General features: G+C 36.4%; 1 pseudogene; it reads left to right on the top strand.

Moving 5' to 3' along the window:
- LOC105542424 overlaps positions 1-10,666 on the top strand; it is a 79,391-nt pseudogene extending 68,725 nt beyond the window's left edge.
- Positions 10,667-21,763: the final 11,097 nt, after the last annotated feature.

The following is a 21,763-nucleotide window of genomic DNA, read 5'->3' on the forward strand; positions in this document are numbered from 1 at the left end:
AAATGGACCAATTAGTGAAATGAAAAAAATACACACACAAAAAATAAGAAATTCAAGAAAGCACCAAATTTATAACATAATTCAAATTAATAAAAACTTTGTAGAGGCTTTTGTTAATGTATCATTTTTGAAGAAAAGATTGGTTGATGACTATTGATAATTGTAGCTTCAGTCTTTACACAGACACATACACATAAGGAATCTTCCCAAAAGCTCATAAACAATGCATATTATGAAAAAACCAAGCATGAATTTCTGGTTTTCGCATTTAAAAAATGGTACTAACTTCTTATAACATGTCTGAACAGGATCCGAGTTTGGGTCACTGAAAAGAATAAGATACCAGTTTGAAAAGAGTTCAGAGCAACTTGAATTCTGCTAAAATTAAAGCAAGAACAAATATCAAATTTATGGTGAAGCTTAGGTGGAAGAATGGTAAAATTGTTGGCGCTTTATAAAAAGTTTTTTGAGACAATGCCCCAAAGAAAGCAGCAGTTTACACACTGATAACTCATTTTAGGAAGGGACAAGAGGATCTGGAGGATGAAGCCTGCAGCGGCGGGTCATCCACATCAGTTTGTGAGGAAAAAATTAATCATGTTCTTGACTTAACTTGAGAGGACCAATGATTAACAGCACAGATAAAAACCAGCACCATACTCATCTCTATTAGTTCAACTTCACAATTCTGACTGAAGAATTAAAGTCGAGCAAATCTTCCACTGAATGCATGCCATAATCATTGTGCCCAGATCAGCTGCAGACAAGAGCAGAGCTTTCAATGGAAATTTTAAACATGTAGAATCGGCCAGGCGCAGTGGCTTACGCCTGTAATCCCAGCACTTTGAGAGGCCGAGGCAAAAAGATTTCCTAAGCTCCGGAGTTTGCGACCAGCCTGGGCAACACAGTTAAACCCTACTAAAATAGAAAAAATTATGTGGGCGTAGCCGCATGCACCTGTAGTCCCAGCTACTCAGCAGGCAGAGGTAGGAGAACCCCAGGAGCCGGGTGTTGCAGTGAGCCAAGATCGCACCACTGCACTCCAGCCTGGGCAACACAGAGAGACTCCGTGTAAAAAAAAAAAAAAAAAAAAAAAAAACGTGAAATCATGATTCTGAAGCATTTCTCTGAAGAATTGTAATAGGAAATGAAACATGACCTTTCCAGTACAATCCTGAAGACAAAGCACAATCAATGACTAGCAAGGGCAAGAGGTAGAAGTGGTCCAGTCAACGCAAAAGCAGACCAACCAAGAGCAACAATCACCGCAACAGTTGTTTGGGATGCTGAAGGCATTTTGCTTGTTGACTTTCTAGAGGGCCAAAGAACAATAACATCTGCCTATCATGAGAATGTTTTGAGAAAATTAGCCAAAGCTTTAGCAGAAAATACCTGGGCAAGCTTCACCAGAGAGTCCTTCTCCACCACGACGATGCTCCTGCTCATTCCCCTCATCAAACATTAATAATTTTGCAAAAGTTTTGATGGGAAATCATCAGGCATTCAACTCACAGTCCTGATTTGGTTTCTTCTGACTTCCTTTTGTTTCCCAATCATAAAACATTTTAAAAGGCATCCATTTTTTTTTCAATTAATAATGTAAAAAAGGCTGCATTGACGTGGTTTAATTTCCAGGACCCTCAGTTTTTTAGGAATGGACTAAATGGCTGGTATCATTACTTACAAAAGCGTCTTGACCTTGATGGAGTTTATGTTGAGAAATAAGGTTTATAATTTTTATTTTTATCTTAATTCCATTTTGTTTTTGTTTGTTTGTTTGTTTAACACGGAGTCTTGCTTGTTGCCCAGGCTGGAGTGCAGTGGCACGATCTTGGCTCACTGTCACCTCTGCTTCCCGGGTTCAAGCGACCTGCCTCAGCCTCCTGAGTAGCTGGGACAACAGGAGTGTGCCACCACGCCTGGCTGATTTTTTTTGTATTTTTAGTAGATACGGGGTTTCACCATGTTCACCAGGATGGTCTCCATCTCCTGACCTCAAGTGATCTGCCTGCCTCGGCCTCCCAAAGTGCTGGGATTATAGGCATGAGTCACCGTGCCCAGCCCAATTCCATTTTTCTGCAAAATTTTTGAAGTCCCCTCGTATTTGTGTATATACATATGTGTATTGTGTGTGTGTATATCTTTATATACAAATGAGGCATTATATTTTTATATATCTATATATATTCATAGATTATATAGCTTTAGGGAGGCATATTAGGAAATGTATATGTAATATACATTAGGAAAGCTATATATATGAATATATTTAGCTAATGTATATTGTGTATATATAGTTAATGAATACATATAGAGAGATGGCTGAATAATTAAATATGCATTAGGAAAGCTGGTAGAAATATTTACAGCACTTTTTACTTGACATTTCTTTTTCACTCAAAACTATTCTGAAAATTCTATCCCCAATCTGTTCAATAAGAATCTCACCAAAAAAAATTTCAAATACATGTTATAGTCAATATTAATAATCCAACATGCTATTAACTGTTCTAAACAGGGATAAAAGTCTCAAAACTATGAAGGCAGCTGAACAGTCAAGTTCCTTAGTGGAACTATGCAAAAGGCAATAATAATTACTGTAATTGTACCATTGATTTAAAAAAAAAAAGTATAAGTGGGAAAAAGTCTCAGATTTTTTAATAATTATCACAGCAGTTTTTGTCATTTAAAGAAATGGACTTTTCACCTGTATTTCTTGAAATCTAACCAATTTTTGGTAAATCTATTAGCGTTCACTCTCTCAAGTGAAACAATAGAGCTCTAAAGTGAAATCTTTCTTGTATAGGAAGATGGGCTAGTAAACGACATTTACCCCTGATTATTTGTCATTTCAAAAAACTTACTAGCTGAAATGACAGAGTGCTCATGTTCCCCCAAAATTCATAAGTTGAAATCCTACTCTTAATGTGATGGCATTTGGAGGTGGGGCCTTTGAGAGCTCATTAAGTCATGAAAGTAGAGTCCTTATGAATGGAATTAGTGCCCTAATTCCAGAGAGCCTGCCATTTGAGCTGCAATGAGTAGTTGGCAGTCTTCAAGTGGAGGAGGGCTCTCTTCAGAACCCAATCATGCTGGTGCCCTGATCCTAGAATTCCTGTCTTCAACACTATGAGACATTTTTGCTGTTTAAGTCTGGTGGCTTAATTCATTACAGTCGCCCAAACTGATTAGTACATTATTACTGGAAACAAAGAATGTAATTTGGGCTCGAATGTGCATTTATTATGGTGAAATAATAGATTCGGGGATGATAGCGATACTATTAGTTATTAACCACTCACTAGTCTGATAGCATTGCATAATCAATAGATAGTAGGTCGGGCATGATTGACTCACGCTTATAATCCCAGCACTTTGGGAAGCCAAGGTGGATGGATCACCTGAGGTCGGGAGATCAAAACCAGCCTAGCCAACATGGTGAAACCTCGTCCCTACTAAAAATACAAAAATTAGCCAGGTATGGTGGCGCGTGCTTGCAATCCCAACTACTCTGGAAGCTGAGGCATGAGAATCATTTGAACCCGGGAGGCAGAGGATGCAGTGAGCAGAGAGTGCAGCACCTCACTCCAGCCTGGGCAACAGAGTGAGACTCTAGCTCAAAAACAGGAAAAAAAAGATAGCAAAAATCTACCTGCAGATTACATTTGTACTTTTGCAATAACCTGCTAAATGTTGGTATGTGTTGAAATAGATAGCTGGACCAGTCATCAATATCAGCACAAACTTTCTTGTTATTTTTATACAAACTTTACAAGTCCTTTGCTTCTCTAATTTTCAGCTATCTGTACTTTATAGTATACATCTGCTAAATCAAGTCTGAATCCTCTTCAGGTCAATTCTCCTCCATAGGCATAATTATCTGAGGAGTTTTTTATTACTCTGCCAAAGTATTTAACATCACATCAATATTAGGCTATTTTTTAAATTTTTTAACTGTGATGAAAAACATGTACTAGAGTAAAAACAAAGTAAACAATTATTTGTATATAAGACACTGTAACAGATGGGACATACAGCAGGAAATCTATGATCATAGGCCAGCTCATTTCTTTTTTAATCTTCATCATCACAATTAATGGCCACACAATGTTCATTCAGATTACTATGAATCTGTGTTCTTCAGATTTCATTTGATAAATATTCTCAGTAAGTTGTTTCCTTTCATGGGTCTTTGTTAATAGACATATCTTGAGAAACAAGAATCAAAATACATGGCCATATTAATATTGTTTCATGTAGTCATAGTCAGAGCTTTTATCAGTTTATCCATTTTGAGGACATAGACCACTTCCACATGTGTGTTTGTTAGTATGTCTGTTAGCCAACTCAGTTTAGTCCTTCTCTTCCTTTGGAAGAGAAAGGGATTCCAGCAGAGTGCTTGCCCCAGGGCATCTGAGTCAAAGCTAAATGAGCTAGTATTATTTTGCTCCAAGCCTCTCACAAGGAGAGACAAAATTATATCAGCATTTTCTTTTTTTTTTTTTAACAGCCATTAATTGCCTCTCTTTCCCTCATTTACAATCTCACTTTTCTTCCTTCTATCATTAATTTTTATCTAAAGCTTTTCCACTGAGATGGGTCTCTCTGGTCCAGACAATGGTCTAGTCCACATTGCTGGTAACAAGATGACACATGCTAAGGCTTCCTCTTTTATTCTATTCCCAGTCATAGTGAATTAGATGGGAAAAATTCAAAGAAATAGAACCATTACGCAAAATATTTGTCACAAGTTGTTAGGCCAAACTTGGCAAAGTCTGGAGAAGAAATAATTTATCCCATCAATCTCTTTGGGATTCTTTCAGTTATATTCAGATTAATAGACATAATTTCTTTTTGGGGATATTACCAGCCTCTGGGACAGTAACTCTAACCTAGGAATAATTGGGTATAACACTGAAAAGAAATTGTTTACATACAAGGGAAGATTTGAATGTAAGCTCCTGCATCATCTCTTCTTCCTTCTTTTCCAGTTTTACTTCAAATGCACAATAATTTATCTCAAAGAGAACCATAATAATCCTCTTGGTAAAATAAAATTAATAAAGACAAGCTGGAAGTCGTAGGGCAGCCCTTCAATCCTTTGTTACCTGCATCTGTTTAAATAGGTGCTTCAATTGCACATGTCAGTTTTTATTAACCCACTACTTTGGGAATATATTTTAAAAGTCTATTGAGTGTGATGTTTCTGTTTCTTTACCCATCATTTCTCTAGAAGTTAACAACTTAATCTGATGAAATGTATTTTCTTAAGAGGAACAAAATGATACTGTTTTGTTTGTTTATTTGTTCGTTTTTTATTTTTGGTCATGGTTCTTTGCTAACATAAACAGCTTTGGCTTCAGTTAGTGAGTATGGGAATCCAAACCCAGAATGTGTATCAAGTTCTGTCAATATCCATTTAAGTACCCTCCCCTGGAGCAATAGGTTAAAAGCCAATGTAATCTACTTGCCAACTATATGCTGGCAAGGGTGAACTGCAGATTTTGCCTTTTCCATTAGCATACAGAAAAAATTATATTGGTAGGGGCCACCAGAGTGTGCTGTAATTTGACACATCATTGCATGGTTTGAATTTGTCTGTGTTCACCCATGTCATGGACCTAGGTTGTGACTTCAAGAAATCCAAGTAGGACATGAACTTCTTGAGTTCAGTCATCTCAGACCCTGACACAGGGTTGCTGTGTTGAGCATCAGTGTGCCTTTGATTTTTTTCTCAGAATTTCCATAGAGATTTACAAAGAGCAGCACACCATGTGGAGGCCCCTCTGTGGTCCATTTGATCCATTTTCCAGAACAAATTGAAAGCCTAAAAGTCAATATAGTCATTATAAAAAGTAAAACAGTAGAGCCTTTTTTTTGTTAAGTTCTTCTGTCATTGCAAAGAACACAGCCTGTAATACAGGCTCTGTACTTTTCCATGAGTATTTTACTGTTTGCTGAATGCAGAACAGCTGATTTATTTTGCTGTAGAGACAGGGTCTTGCTATGTTGACAAGGCTGGTATCAAACTCAAACTCCTGGTCTCAAGCAATCCTCTCACCTCAGCCTACCAAAGTGCTGGGATTACAAGTGTGAGCCATTGCACCCAGCCCTGATTTTTATGGTAAGTCTTGGCATTAGCTTCTGGAACTGTCCTTTGTGAACCAGGGCAATTGCCTTACATTGTAAGACAATTGCTCAGAAATATGCCCATTCAACAATAGTAGCAAGCAAGTCCTTAAGCAACTTTATAGTAGGTCATAGGGAGAAAAAGTCTACTTACTTACTAATGTAAGGAGTCTTTCCTGTAAATTATCTGGTATGATGCTCTTACATGTGACCTTTTTACTCTGTCTTATGTGGAAACTTCTTTTGGCAGCTTCCTCTTTTTTTGCAATGTTTCACTGGGGCTTTAATATGGCCTTAAACCATTTACTTATTTGGACTGTCTGTGTAGGTGCCCAATAATAAGCCAATAACTATCTTTTAAAAGGAGTACACCAGAGAGGAGCATCTGGTCATTTTATAATTCAAAAGACAAGAGATAACTGTTGAGAAGAAGCGGTTATGGGGTTTTATGAGAGACTCCAGTTGGCTAAATATGAGTGGCCAACACTTCTAGTATCATTTCAACATTAGGACCATGTTACCCAAAAGAATAACTAGCATTACAGCCCTCAATTAAATATGGCCTTATTTAAATGATTTTAAGGATCAGATCCAACAGTATTCCAAAGTGAAGGATGTGATTTCTCTAAAAGTCAAGAAAGGCCAATAGACATTGTTCAGGTTAAGAAACAGGCAGTAAAAATAATTCATTTTTAGTGGTCTCCAATAAGTCATAGGTTGCTCAAGTCCATACAATGCTCAAAAGAATCACTGTTTATGTGGGGCTCTGAATTTTTGTGAAGTTAGTCAACGATTCCTGATTATCATGCAATTTATGCCTGAAGTAAATTTGATTTTGGCTTGATACTTAGGTTCTAAAATAATTATAATATCATCAATAGAAAACTGCTAGCTGTACTAGATCTACAACCCATGTTATCATATCACAACATTATATGAGAGAATTCAAGGGTTTTTAATCACACATTACAATTGTTATCCAGACGTTAAATTTTTACCCTACTACAATAGAATCCCCACATCCCTGTAAATTGATTTTGCTAGCCCTAAAAGAATCATGAGCAGGACTAGGCAGCACTATACACTGTGCTTCTTTATCTAATAGAACTAAAATAGTTTCCATTCCACCTCCAGGCCATTTCAACCACACAATGTATTACTGGAGATTGGATCTAAAGACACTGACCTTCATGTCAATTTTATTCTTATATTACAAAACAAATGTTAAAAGAGAGCATTTTGGCATCTAATACTGGAAGCTCATTAGAACTTTTCTTTGCTTGTATTTTATCTAGGTGCAAATAAGCTGAGCATATCTTTCTTGATATTTTTAACATCAGGGGGTATTTGAGGAGAGATGGTTATGAGTCCGCAATTTCCTATGAAATTCCACCAAGTTTCAGGTGATCACACTATCAATTTCCTCCTTTTGCATACCAATTTTAATCAGCCATCCCAGGACTTCCCTTTGATGTAATTAGACTCTGAATAGTTGCCTCTTTTATTATCTTGAAGTTTCATATGAGGAAGTGGAAGGAAAAAGAGTTATTGCCTGCCTCCCATGAGGGAGCTTGTTTCCATGGAGGTGAAGGGTTACAATCAGGGAGTATCCCACTACATCAAATGCCAGGAAAAGAAGGCCTCTTTGTCCCTCTGGACCTGAGACTTTCTTCTCGCCTTGAGCAACACCAGGCAGCCCAGCCTGGCTAAATCCCTCTCACTTCTATCCCTTCAAACAGTATGAACAGGGAGCAGTGGGAGCCTCAGTAGTCCCAGATAAACCAATCAGGCCAAAATAAAAACCATAAAGACCCAAAAAAAGTATAAAATTAAACTGTTATTAGAACAGCAACCCACAAAAGTAGGCTAAGATATGCATGCTAAAGCTTAACAGCGTGACTGACTGCTAAAATAAAAGATTTAAATAGGAGGCAGAATCTCTTAACACAATAGATAACAGTTCCAGAATACAATAAAAAAAAATCACCCATCATTCTAAGAATTAGGAAAATAAAAATTTGAATGAAAAAAGACTATCAACTAATGCCAACACTGAGATAAAGCAGCTGTTGGAATTATCTGACATAAAACTTTAACACAGTCATCAAAAAACATTTCAACATCAATTATAGATTTTCTTGAAATAAATAAAAACAGAAAACTCAGAAAAGAAATAGAATTTATAAAAAGAACCAGTGGAAACAAATGGCAAATATAGAACTGCTGGCTTGGTTCAATGTAAGACTGGAGATGAAAGAGGATAACATCAGTGAACTTGAGGACAATCAATAGAATTTATCAAATCTGAATAAAAGGCAGAAAAATAGACAAAATATATGTGAACAGAGCCTCAGGAGCCTGTGGGTTAAAAACAAATATACAGCAGTCATATCATTAGAGTCCCATAAAGAGAGAGAAAAAAGAATGGGACTGAAAGAGTATTTAAAGAAATCATTACTGAAAACTCTCCAAACTTGACAAAAGACACAAACCTTCAATCTAAGGAGTCATGTGAACCCCAAACAGAATAAACGCAAGCAAATCTACACTAAAGCACAGAATCATTAACTTCTGAAAATAGCCAGAGAGACAGCACATGATCTACAGGGGAATACCAATTCAGATGATTTCTTATCTGTAAACATGAAGGCCAGAGCATGCGGCACAATATTTTTCAAGGGCTGAAAGAAAAAAACTGTTAACTTTCTTCTCCAGGAATTAAGGAGTAATTTGCCAGGAACCTCAAATCTCTCCTTTTGGCAACTAATGGTACAACTAGACAGAAAATAAGCAAGGCTACAGATGAATTGAACAAAAAAATTAAGATGAAAAACTTACATAGAACATTCGACCCAACAACAGCATAATGTACATTTTTTTAATTACCCATGGAAAATTTACCAAGATAAGTCATACCCTGACCAGAAAACAAACCTTAAGAAAAATTAAAGAATCAAAATCATAGAGTGTGTTCTCTGACTATAATGAGTCTAGTTAGAAGTCAATAACAGAAATACCACAGGAAAATGTCTAAATACATGGAAAGCAAACAACAAACCACCAAAAAATCCATAAAAAAGGTAGAAGGAAGAAAATCATAAAGGACAGAAGTCAATAAAATTTAAAAATAGAACAATAGGGACAATCAATGAAACAAAAGCTGTTTCTTCCAAAAACATTAATAAAATTGACAAACCTCTGCAAGACTGACAAGAATAAAGTAAACACAAATCATCAATATCAGGAATTAAACAGGGCATATCATCATAGATTTTATTGCCATTAAAAGAATAATGAGAAAGTATAACAGATAATTTTACATACATAAATTTGACAACTTAAATGTAAGAAATTCCTCAAAAGCTGCAAACTACCGAAACTGACCCAAGATGAAATAAATGTTCTAAATATTCCTATAGCTGTTAAAGAAATTAGATTCATATTTTAAAAGGACACTAAAAGCAAATCTCTAGCTCCAGCTGGTTTCACTGGTGAATTCAACCAAACATTTAAAGAAGAATTAACACCACTTTTGCAAATTTTATACTACTTATTTCAGACTTAGAAGAAGGGACACTTTCTAATTTATTTTACCAAAGCCAAAGACGGTACCAAAAAAAAATTACAGGCCAATATCTCTCAAGAATTTACATGACTCTTTCTCATCTTGCAAGAGGGCAGATGAAAAGGCTAATAAGCCAGATACTAAAAAGAAGCAACTCAAAGCCAAGAAGGCTGATGGTGACAGAGTGAAAAAGGGTGACCTCAAAGCTAAAAAGCCCAAGAAAGGGAAGCCTCATTGCAGCTGAAATCCTGTCCTTGTCTGAGGAAGTGGCAGATATTCCCAATCTACTATGTATTACAGAAGGGCCATGTACAAGAGGAAGTACTTAGCCACTAAATCCAAAGTTGAAAAAAAAAAAAAAAATGAAGGAGAACGTGTGGTGTAACAAGTAGAGTGGTACCCGGGTAGTTAAACGTCACAAAATCCCTAGATATTATTCTACTGAAGATGTGCCTCGAAAGCCGTTGAGCCACAGCCAAAAACCCTTCAGTCAGCACTTGAGAAAACTGCAAGCCAGAGTCACCCCCAGGACCATTCTCATCATTCTTACTGAGTGCCACAGAGGCAAGAGGGTGGTCTCCCTGAAGCAGGTGGCTAGTGGCTTGTTATTTGTGAATGGACCTCTGGTCTTCAATTGAATTCCTCTACAAAGAACACACCAGAAATTTGTCATTGCCATCTCAACCAAAATTAATATCAGTAACGTAAAAATCCCAAAACATCTTACTGACACTTACTTCAAGAAGAAGCGGCTGTGGAAGCCCAGACACCCAGACACCAGGAAGGTGAGATCTTCAACACAGAAAAAGACAAATACAAGACTACAGAGCAGCTCAAGATTGATCAGAAAACTGTGGACTCGCAAATTTTCCCCAAAATCAAAGCTATTCCTCAGCTCCAGGACCACCTGCATCTGTGTTTGCACTGACAAAGGGAATTTATCCTCACAAATTGGTGTTCTACATTTCTTAACAATCCAATTACATAATTGATAACAAAAAAGAATTTACATGAAATACCATCAACAAAAATATTAGTAAACCCAATCTAACAATATGCATAAAAAGAACTTTCCTGCATTACCAAATGACATTAATTCCAAGTATGTAAGACTGATTAAACACTTGAATATCATTCAGTGTAATCCATTGAATGAAGAAATACCTGAGACTGGGTAATTTATAAATGAAAAAGGTTTAATTGACTCACAGTTCTGCAAGGTTGAGGAGGCCTCAGGAAACTTACAATCATAGCAGAAGGGGAAGCAAACACATCCTTCTTCTTCACATGGCAGCAGGAGAGAAAGGAATGCCTCTTATAAAACCGTCATATCTCATGAGAACTCACTCACTATCACAAGAACAGCATGGCGGTAACTGTCCCCATGATTCAATTACCTCCCACTGGTTCCATCCCACAACACGTGGGGATTATGGGAACTACAATTTAAGATAATATTTGGGTGGGGACACAGTCAAACCATATCACAATCATATCAATAGACTAGAAAAAAATCATATGACCATTTTAAGTGGCCCACAAAAATAACAAAATCCAACATTGATTCATGATTTATAAATAAAGGGACTTTCAGCAAATGAGGGATAGAGAAGAAGTACCACAGTTTGCTGAAGAGCAACTGTAAAAAACCTACAGTCAACATTTTACTTAATGGTTGAAGACTATACACTTTCTCTTTAAGATCAGGAAGAAGACAAGAATATCCACTCTCATTACTCTTATTGAACATATTACTGGAAGCTTTAATTACTGTGATAGTACAAGATAAATAAATAAAAGGAATACAGCTTATAAAGTAAGAAACTGTTCTTAAAGTTCAACAATGTTGTACAATAAAAGATCAAGTCACAAAAATGAATCATGTACATTATACACTAATAATGAACATTCTGAAACAGAAATTAAAAACACAGTATCATTTATATCACTCGAAAGAAAATGAAATACTTAGGTCTATACTTAACCAAATATATACAGAATTCACATGCTATAATTTTTTTTTTTTTTTTTAGAGGGAGTCTTGCTCTGTTGCCAGGCTGGAGTGCAGTGGTATGATCTCGGCTCACTGCAACCTTCGACTCCCTGGTTCAAGGATTTTCCTGCCTCAGCCTCCCGAGTAACTGGGACTACAGGCATGCACCACCACGTCCAGCTAATTTTTGTATTTAGGGTAGAGCAGGGTTTCACTGTGTTGGCCAGGATGGTCTTGATCTCCTGACCTCATGATCTGCCTACCCCCAAAGTGCTGGGACTACAGGCATGAGTCACCACTTCCGGCCTACATACTATAAATTTGAAGATATTGACAAAAGAAATGAATGAATATCTAAGTAAATGGAGAAGCATATGTTGCATGAATTGGATTGGAATTTTCTTCAAATTGGTTTATAGACGTAATGTAATTCCACAAGACCTACAATAGCTTACGCAATTTTGACAAAGAAGGAAAGAAATAAAAACAGAAGAAAAGAGAATAATGTAAGAGGAGTCAGTCTACTCAACATTAAGGCTTACTCTATAACAATAATTATAATTATACACACACATATAAAGATTTTTACAGTCCAGGAGTAGGCAATGAATTATTATTAGACTTGACACGAAAAGCCCAATCCATAAAGAAAAAAATGTGTAAATTCAACCTCATTAAAATTAAAAACTTTTGCTCTGCAAAATACTATTAAGAGGGTGAAAAAATAAACCAAAGCCTGAAAGAAAGTATTTTCAAAACACGTATCTGTCAAAAGACTAGTATCTAGACTAGATAAATTACTCCCAAAACGTAACAGTTAAAGAAACAAATAATCCAATTAGAAAATGGGCAAAATACAAAGAGATACATCACGCATGAAGACAGAAAAATTCTTCAGTAATAAGCATACGAAAACAAGTTCAATATCATTAGTCATTAGGAAAATATAAACTCAAGCCACAATGTCATGTCACTAATCTTTTTCTATTTTTAAAATTTGTCATCTTAAAAGGTTATATAGGCCAGGCGCAGTGGGTCACACCTGTAATCCCAGCACTTTGGGAGGCAGAGGCGGGAGGTTCATGAGGTCAGGAAATCAAGACCATCCTGGCTAACACGGTGAAAACCCATCTCTACTAAAAACACAAAAAATTAGCTGGGCGAGGTGGCGGGCACCTGTAGTCCCAGCTACTCGGGAGGTTGAGGCAGAAGAATGGCCTGAACCCAGGAGGCAGAGCTTGCAGTGAGCCGAGATCGCCGCGGCCACTGCACTCCAGACCGGGCAATAGAGCGAGACTCCGCTCAAAAAAAAAAAAAAAAAAAGTTATGTAAATGGTACAAAGTAAAAATTATAAAAATAAGTAAATAAAATGTTATATAAATGTTTTAAATTCAGTAATTCCCTGGAGATGCATCCATAGTATGGATGTGCCATAGTTTGTTAAACATGGAAGAGGGATTAGTGGTCAGCAAGCAATAGAGATGGAAAAGTTTTGTGGGGAGGGAGGTGGATGTGATCATAAAAGAGCAATAGAAGGGATCCTAGTGGTGATGGAAGTGTTCTTTCTCTTGGCTGTGGTGGATACATGAAATCACTATGTGATAAAATCGTACAGACTGAATACACACACATACACCTACCAATGAGTATAAGCAAAAACAGGTAAATCTCTGTGAGACAGGTAGATTATATCAGTTCCAGTATCTTGAATTTGATATTGTAATAGTGGCTTTGTAAATGTTATCATCTCTCTTATAAACACATATGAATCCATATTAGTCTTAATAAAATTTTTCATTGAACAATGGATTAAAAATCAAGGAGTTTATTGTCTCTTATGACACAACTTCCATAGGAATGTGGGCTTCAAAATAGGCTTGACCAAAGTTGGGATTCTGTTTTCTGGGAGTCCCCTGGCTCTATCTTCTTAGCATTTCAGCTTCTACCGCAAGCTAATTGCCCTTGGAGCAGCAAAATGGCTGTAGCAATTCCAGATTTCATAAGCATATACCATACTCTCCAGAGCGACTCTGATTTATACAACTGTGGTTAAGGGCATCTCTTGCATGGAAGCCCTAGGTTACTGCCTTTTACTGAACCATTTAATTTGCAAGGGTGGAGAAATTAGTCTGATGAGTTTGTGCCAATCAGGTCCCAGCACGTATCTGGGAATGTATCAGTGCCAAGTAACCACATCACTATTGTCAAAGGATGTTGCAGGGGTAAGACAGTGCAACTCTCCACTTCACTAGTAAATCCATCTCTGGAAAGATACTTTCAGATAATAGTAAAATGCTATAAAGACTAATCAACAGGTATTATGATAAATACTGACTGTGGGTAGCTTTTAGAGAGGATGGCCAAAAAAAGCATCTTGTAGAAGGTGATGTTGGAGCTGAGATCCAAACGATGAGAAAGAACTGGCCTTGTGAGGAGTTTGGGGAAGAACAATCTAGGCCGATCGATTATGGCCCAGTTGCTTATTTCATTGTTCACCTCAAAGTCTGTAATCCCAACAAAGTCAGGGGCCATGCCCACTGACTCTCTGCTATACCTACCTGAGTCTTGCAATGATTTGGTACTTAATAAATATTTCTGGTTAAAAATTGAAGAGGGGCTGGGTGCGGTGGCTCACGCCTGTAATCCCAACACTTTGGGAGGCTGAGGCGAGTAGATCACGAGGTCAGGAGTTCAAGACCATCCTGGCCAACATGGTGAAACCCCGTGTCTACTAAAAATACAAAAATTAGCCTGGTGTGCTGGTGCATGCCTGTAATCCCAGCTACTCAGGAGGCTGAAGCAGGAGAATTTCTTGAACCCGGAGGTGGAGGTTGCAGTGAGCGGAGATCACACCATGGCACTCCAGTCTGGGGGATAGAGAAAGAGACTCTATCTCAAACAAAAAAAGAAGAAGAAAAAGAAAAAGAAAAAGAAAAAAAACAGAATGAAGAGGATGGCAACTCCAGCACAAAAATAGCTTGATGAAATATTTTAGAATTGTCTCTGAAAGACTGGAAAGGAGAAACACTGTTTTAGTCCAGCAGGATAGATGAACAAAGGCATGGCACGTTAGGAAAGAGTGGGAAACCTAAAGTGAAACAAATGGGCTGTCACGCTGGATAAACAGGAAAGGAACTTAAATAAGTAAGATTGATTTCAATTATAGAGAGTTTTAAAATCCAGATGTAACTTACCTCTGATGGCTTAGGCACTGGGGAATCATTGTAAGTTCTTGAGCAATGAAGTAGAATTAAAAAAAAAAAAAAAATTTAAACGAGACTATTCTGGAAGAATCAAGTAGGCTCATATATAAAATTAACAGTTACATTCTTCAATGATAATTGACATATATATATATAAACAAATACTGTTGAAAAGACACTAAATAACCAGATTATGTTATAATATTATTGAGTGGTTATTATGGGTTCAATATTATTCTAAATACTTTACATGTACTTATGTAATCCTCATGCAACTCTATGAGGTTAAGTATTTTTTTCTATTACAGATGGAAACTGAGGAACAGAGAGCTAAGAAAATTGTCCAATTTCACCTCAGGTAATAAGATATGGAGCTGAGTGGCACTGTATTCTTAATCAATACTTGATCTTATCATTCCATAAGCCTACGGAGATAACAGGATTTTAAAGCTTTTAAAAAAGAGTAGGAATAGACAACATGTGGACTCACCTATAAAATACTTCAAATTTTGGCTCAGCATTTCTAAGGAAGAGATGAAATCTTTTTATCAAATGTCACCTATCAGCTCTTGAACTATGTTTACCAGACATTCAATTATCTTTTTAAAAAGGCATGAGAACTTTACTTTTCTGTATATATTTTCATTGTGTTCTTTTCATGAATTCTTTTTATGTAGGCCAGAGTTAGTTATTAAATAATTAAATATTTTCTCCTGGAATCTTTCCTTTTTCACATTTAAAAATATTTTCACTAATAATCTATAATACTTAATTTTGAGGTGTTTTCTTATAATCTTTTTATTTCAGTTGTACTAAACTCTTTTAAAATATCTGAACACTTCTGACTTATACTCTAAGTAGATAATTCTACCTGTAAATAAAATGTTTAAGTTAGGGAGAATACCCACAAAATATTGCATAAAAGCATGTTCTTTAGAATACAGATACTTGCTTTAGAAATTCATTACTCTATACAAGGAAATTCATTACTCTATACAATTCATTACTCTATACAAGAAAGCAATCCTGTGGTATCGAAATTGGTTGTTCACTTCTCCTCACCAAAAACACTCATGCCTTTATTATTTTCTTTTTCTTTTTCTTTTTTATTTTTTTGAGACGGAGTTTCACTCTTGTCACCCAGACTGGAGTGCAATGGTGCGATCTCGGCTCACTGCAACCTCCGCCTCCCAGGTTCAAGCGATTTTCAAGTGATTTTCCTGCTTCAGCCTCCCGAGTAGCTAGGATTACAGGCGCCCACCACCACGCCCAGCTAGTTTTTGCATGTTTAGTAGAGATGGAGTTTTACCATATTGGCCAGGCTGGTCTTGAACTCCTGACTTCAGATGATCCGCCCACCTTGAGCCTCCCAAAGTGCTGGGATTACAGGCATGAGCCACTGCAGCTGGCAACCTTTATTATTTTCAACTCCAGGTAGTAGAAACATAGATTTCAGTTGAGTGCTATTTCAAAAATGTATTTTAAAGCATTTTAAAAGCTTTTCCCAAACATTTGATTTGCTATTTTAATCTAATTTTATACTTTACAACTATAAAAATGTAAATTATTCAGACAGACATTTTTTAATGTCTCCTTTCAATGTCACTTTCTAATATGGCATCATCTAGTCATAATATTCTTTGAGGAAGTTAATATTTAGGTACTAATTTTTGATGTTCTGCAAATATGATATTGATTACACACTATAATGTTTAATCAGCTTTTCTAAGCAGAGATGCTCTTCAGTTTTTCAAATTCTATACGATCTTTTAGCTGTAATTAAAGAGTCAGCTATACTGGAAGCCATTGTACTTTGCTTTTTCCAGTATTATCGCATAATTATTGATTGCCTGACTACTTTTAATTCTCTCTTGTTGGTATATACTATATCATTTTAAAATACTTATTGTATTAAAAAATCCCATGAATTACCATGTTGTATCCTTTAAATCTTTTTCCTAATTCTGTTCTATACTTTTGTATCAATGTTTACCAAACACAATTGTACAGCAAATTTTTAGCCTATTAACTATGTAATTAATGATTAAGCACATTCACATGGAGAAAAGCTTCACTTCTACTCTCTATTTTGTAAAGTTTTCCATGCCACATGGACTAATATCTACGAATCTAATTCTGCAGAAATTTTTTGGGCACTCATCCTAGAGAAACCAATCATTGAATAACCAGTGAAGGTATTTTGGGATTTTTTTCTTTTTTTTTTTTTAATGAATATATATATATTGGCTGGGAAGGCCTCAGGAAACTTACAATCATGGCAGAAGAAGAAGCAAACACGTCTTTCTTCAAATGGAGGCAGGAAGAAGTGCCAAGCAAAAGGGGGTAAAGCCCCTTGCAAAACCATCAGATCCTTGAGATAGTTTGCTCAGAATGATGGTTTCCAGCTTCAGCCTATCGTGGGGTGGGGGGATGGGGGAGGGATAGCACTAGGAGATATACCTAATGTAAATGATGAGTTAATGGGTGCAGCACACCAACATGGCACATGTATACACATGTAACAAACCTGCACGTTGTGCATATGTACCCTAGAACTTAAAGTATATATATAAAAAAAGCATCAGATCTTGTGAGAGCTCACTCACTATCACTAGAACAGCATGAAGGTAAACACCCCCATAATTCAATTACCTCCCACTGGGTGTCTCTCACAACATGTGGGGATTGTGGAAACTACAATTCAAGATGAGATTTGGGTGGGGACACAGCCAAACCATATCAGTCCTATTGTACTCCTTTCTGCCCTTAGGTGGAGTACAAGTTGTCATTTTTTTATTATTATTATACTTTAAGTTCTAGGATACATGTGCAGAATGTGCAGTTTTGTTACCTAGGTATATATGTGCCATGATGGTTTGCTGCACTCATCAACCCGTCATCTATATTAGATGTTTCTCTGAGCGCTATCCCTCCCCTGGCCCCTCACCCCCCAACAGGCTCTGGTGTGTCCTGTGTTGACTTACAGCCCCAGAGCATATGGGTATATCAGCAAAATTACATGCTTTCTCAAAGAATAAATTAACCTGCATAGCTAACAATTCATTTAAGGAAACTCAAGAAAATCCTGTTTAGATATTTACTCTTTTTACATATCTTTGCTTTAGCTCATTGATTCATGAGACTGAACAAATTAAAATAGAAATAGGGACACATTAAGCCTCTCTTATTCAATTACTCCACATATCTTTAACCTTAATTATATTGGTTTGCCCTTCTCCTGTGACTGTTAAATATTATAGTATGCAAAACTATTCCTGGTACTATTGACAAATATGTCAAGCCTTGTGTTCATCAAATCTAAGTGTTCTGCATTTTGTCATGTGCAGTCAGTTGTAGGCACTGAGGTCAGTTTCATAAAATTCTGTGAGAGTCAAAGGACAAGAGCAAGAATCTCAAACAGAGGAAACTCAGTTGTTGTGTCCTGCCTATTTGTAGCCAGCTCTTGTGATCACAAGAAACAGACATTCATTCAAATTAGTCCAAGAGAAATGGAATTTATTATAAAGAGGATATATCCATCTAAATTCAATCAGGAAAAAGAAATCACAGTAATTTGAACAGGAACTTTTTAATGTAAAGAATTATTAAATATGGCAGGGAAGTAACTAAGGATGTAAAGAGAACTCTGCTGGTTAGCCTAGGACTCAGGGAAAGGATGTAATGAAGGACAAGGTTGAAGTGGGGATTCCAAGGTGGGGTTCAGGCCTCGTTGGAGAAGGTATAGTTGCAACCTCCACAGAAGTTTCCTAGGACGCTTGGATCAGAGCTGGTCCACAGTCTCTGGGGAAGCAGGAAATGAGGTGGCAGAGAGCCACAGTTCATAAGTGAATGTATACACAGGGAGTGAAGATAGGGCTTTGCATAAGAATTGGAACATGTGGTCTTCAGGTAGAGGGTCGTGGGAAGAGGGTCTTAGAAAGGTCATGCTTTTCTAGGTAGGCAGATAAGGTGAGACTTTGGCAGGTGTACAGAATTAGAAGAATCCTTCATCCTCTCTCAATATCTCTCCTGCGTCCTCTACTGACAGTACTTAACATGTGTTCACCATAACAGAGAAATGCTTGGAGATCAATCCATTATTGCAGTGCAGGTACAACAGGGTGAATTTAAAGCTGAGAGACAATAAAATGACAATTATTGCACAGATCAGAATGGAATAACTGACACTAAAAAATCATAAGGTATGAAGTCTGTACTTAGAAACCAGAAACCAGTTTTTTTTGTTTGTTTCTCTCTCTCTCGACTGAAAATTTTTTCTCAATGTAATTCTCAGTCTACTCTTCTGGCTCCATTGTTGGCTTCCTTCCACATTATTTTATTTTATTTTTTGAGATGGAGCTTCACTCTTGTCGCCCAGGCTGGAGTGAAGTGGCGCTATCTTGGCTTACTGCAATCTTCACCTCCCGGGTTCAAGTGATTCCTCTGCTTCAGCCTCCTGAGTAGCTGGGATGACAGGCATGTGCCACCACGCCCTGCTAATTTCGTATTTTTAGTAGAGACAGTTTCTCCATGTTGGTCAGACTGGTCTCGAACTCCCAAACTCAGGTAATCCACCCGCCTCAGCCTCCCCAAGTGCTGGGATTGCAGACATGAGGCACCGCACCTAGGCTCTATATAATTTTACCTTGTACATGACCATCCTGAGCTCTCTAACTGTTCTCTATATGAGACATTTCAGTTCAACTTCCATTTCTAAATGATGCTTTCTATCAGTAGTTAATATCCTAAGTTCCTGAAAGTCTATTTAACAAACTTTATTATTTTTGTGCCAGACTCATTAAGCATACAGATGAACTGTCCTGGGGCCCATTCCTAGTCTAATTGGTTCTGTACCTGGAGCTGAGTCACGTGGTAAAAAACATGCTGCTAGGAAACCCTCTACAGGAGTCATAGATGGATAGTTCCTTATTGTAAGGGGCCATGGCCTGAGAGAGTGATTGGAGTATATATAAATGTAATATATGTTAAATACATATTATATTATATTATATTATATTATATTATATTTGGTTGCCCATTCCAAAAATCCTGAGACAGGTTCTGAACAACCAGACTTAAGTCCAAGGCCCACCTTTGGATTGAGAAACTATAAGAACAGGCACAGAGAGATGCTCTGCCAAACTTCTCCTGCCTCCCCTCTAACCATATGCATGATAGTAGAAGATAATTTTCAAAAGAAGAAATCACAGGTCACCAATTTCTTAGGTGCTCTGCATAATCACACGTAGGGAAATCAAATGTCTAGAAAAATTACACATATGCTTGCCATTCTCATATGTTATCACTTGATTAAAAAAAAATTGGTTGCCTTAGGTAAAAATGCTTCCCGAAAACCTCTGGTAATCACCCTTCTCAGTGTATCACTTCTTTTCTGCCATCTCCTCCTACCCACAAAAGAATTAAGTGTCCAAAAAAATCCTATGAATTGAAATTAATTGAAGAAAGCCTACTCAAACTACTATACAACCTGAATATTTGACTATTTTTAATTTTTTTTTTTTTTTTTTTTTACATTCAACAAGCAGAACCAAAAAACTTAGATATTTTACCTTACTGGGTAGAAAATAACTTAAAATTAATTTTTTCAAAATACCAATATGAGCTGAACAGTACCTGTCAAAGACTAAAATTATATGGTTTATAGTGAAGATATAATTTATACTCATGGAAAATTCATCAAAAGTTGAAAGCATCTGCTTTTCTTAAGAGAATTTTTTCCTCTGTAACATAATGCATAATGTTCACTTGTTCGGCAAGTTCTTTTGTTTCCCTTAGAGAATAAGAAGAAAATTCTATCCAACCGTACTTGTCCAACATATCACAAATTCTGAAACAGAACTTCATTAGCAACTGTAGAACAACCTTAACCGTGACTTCTCCATATAGACTGTATGGTGATATAAGCTTGGGTGCCACATGAAAAAATGATAAACAACATGGCAAACACTATCCCAGCTATGTCGATTTCACATATGAAGAAGAAGAAATGTCTCAGACAAGTATTGTGTTCTATATACATTAATTGACATAGCCATCTATTAAGTAAAATAACAATCATGGCCTGACAGAATTACTAAAGATGAAATATTTCAAGATTTATAATTAACTTGATTTTTAATTAACAAAGCATTCTGTTCAACCAGTTACCTTAATGATAATTTTTAATCATTATCACATCATTTCATTAAAAAGAAAAAGTCCTCCAACCTAAATCTCATGACTGTTGAATCTAATGATAAAGTTAAGGTCAAGTCAGTTGAGTTCACAAGGTGCAAAGCAGACTGAATGAGTGAATAAGTTGGGCAGGGAGAAGAGGTAATCAACTAGAAAAGCTACTGATAATTTCTCAAATATTGACTTAGAAAGTAGAAATAGGATACTTATTGCCTAAAGGATCCTTACTTCTAGACTACTCTGAAGGCTCAAAACCTTCCAAATTGATAAAACTTTGAACATCTGGATTTCTTGATATGACAGTGCTGCCAGGGAAAGTCTTCATTTGTATTTGAAGGTGTGTTTATTATACTTAATTTTAAGTATGTGCAAATAAATAGTTACTGAGTCTTAATTTAAAGTAGTTTAAACTAGAAAATAAATGATAAACTTTATAACTTTATATATAACTGGTATATTATTATTTTGGAGCAAATATAATTTTTTAAACTAAGGAGCTTAATTTGAAAAGGATATTACAATTAGTATATTATTTTGAATGGGTCTAACAATTTTTAAATTCTACAGGAGCATAATATCATTTCTTTTCCTTTTGCAAGAAAGATTTATTTTGCAAGAAAGATTTGTTTCCTATATTATATGTTTTATTTTTATTTAAAAATAAAATTTTTTAAACT

This window comes from Mandrillus leucophaeus, unplaced genomic scaffold (genome assembly GCF_000951045.1).
Source record: "Mandrillus leucophaeus isolate KB7577 unplaced genomic scaffold, Mleu.le_1.0 Scaffold258, whole genome shotgun sequence".
Classification (NCBI taxonomy): Eukaryota; Metazoa; Chordata; class Mammalia; order Primates; family Cercopithecidae; genus Mandrillus; species Mandrillus leucophaeus.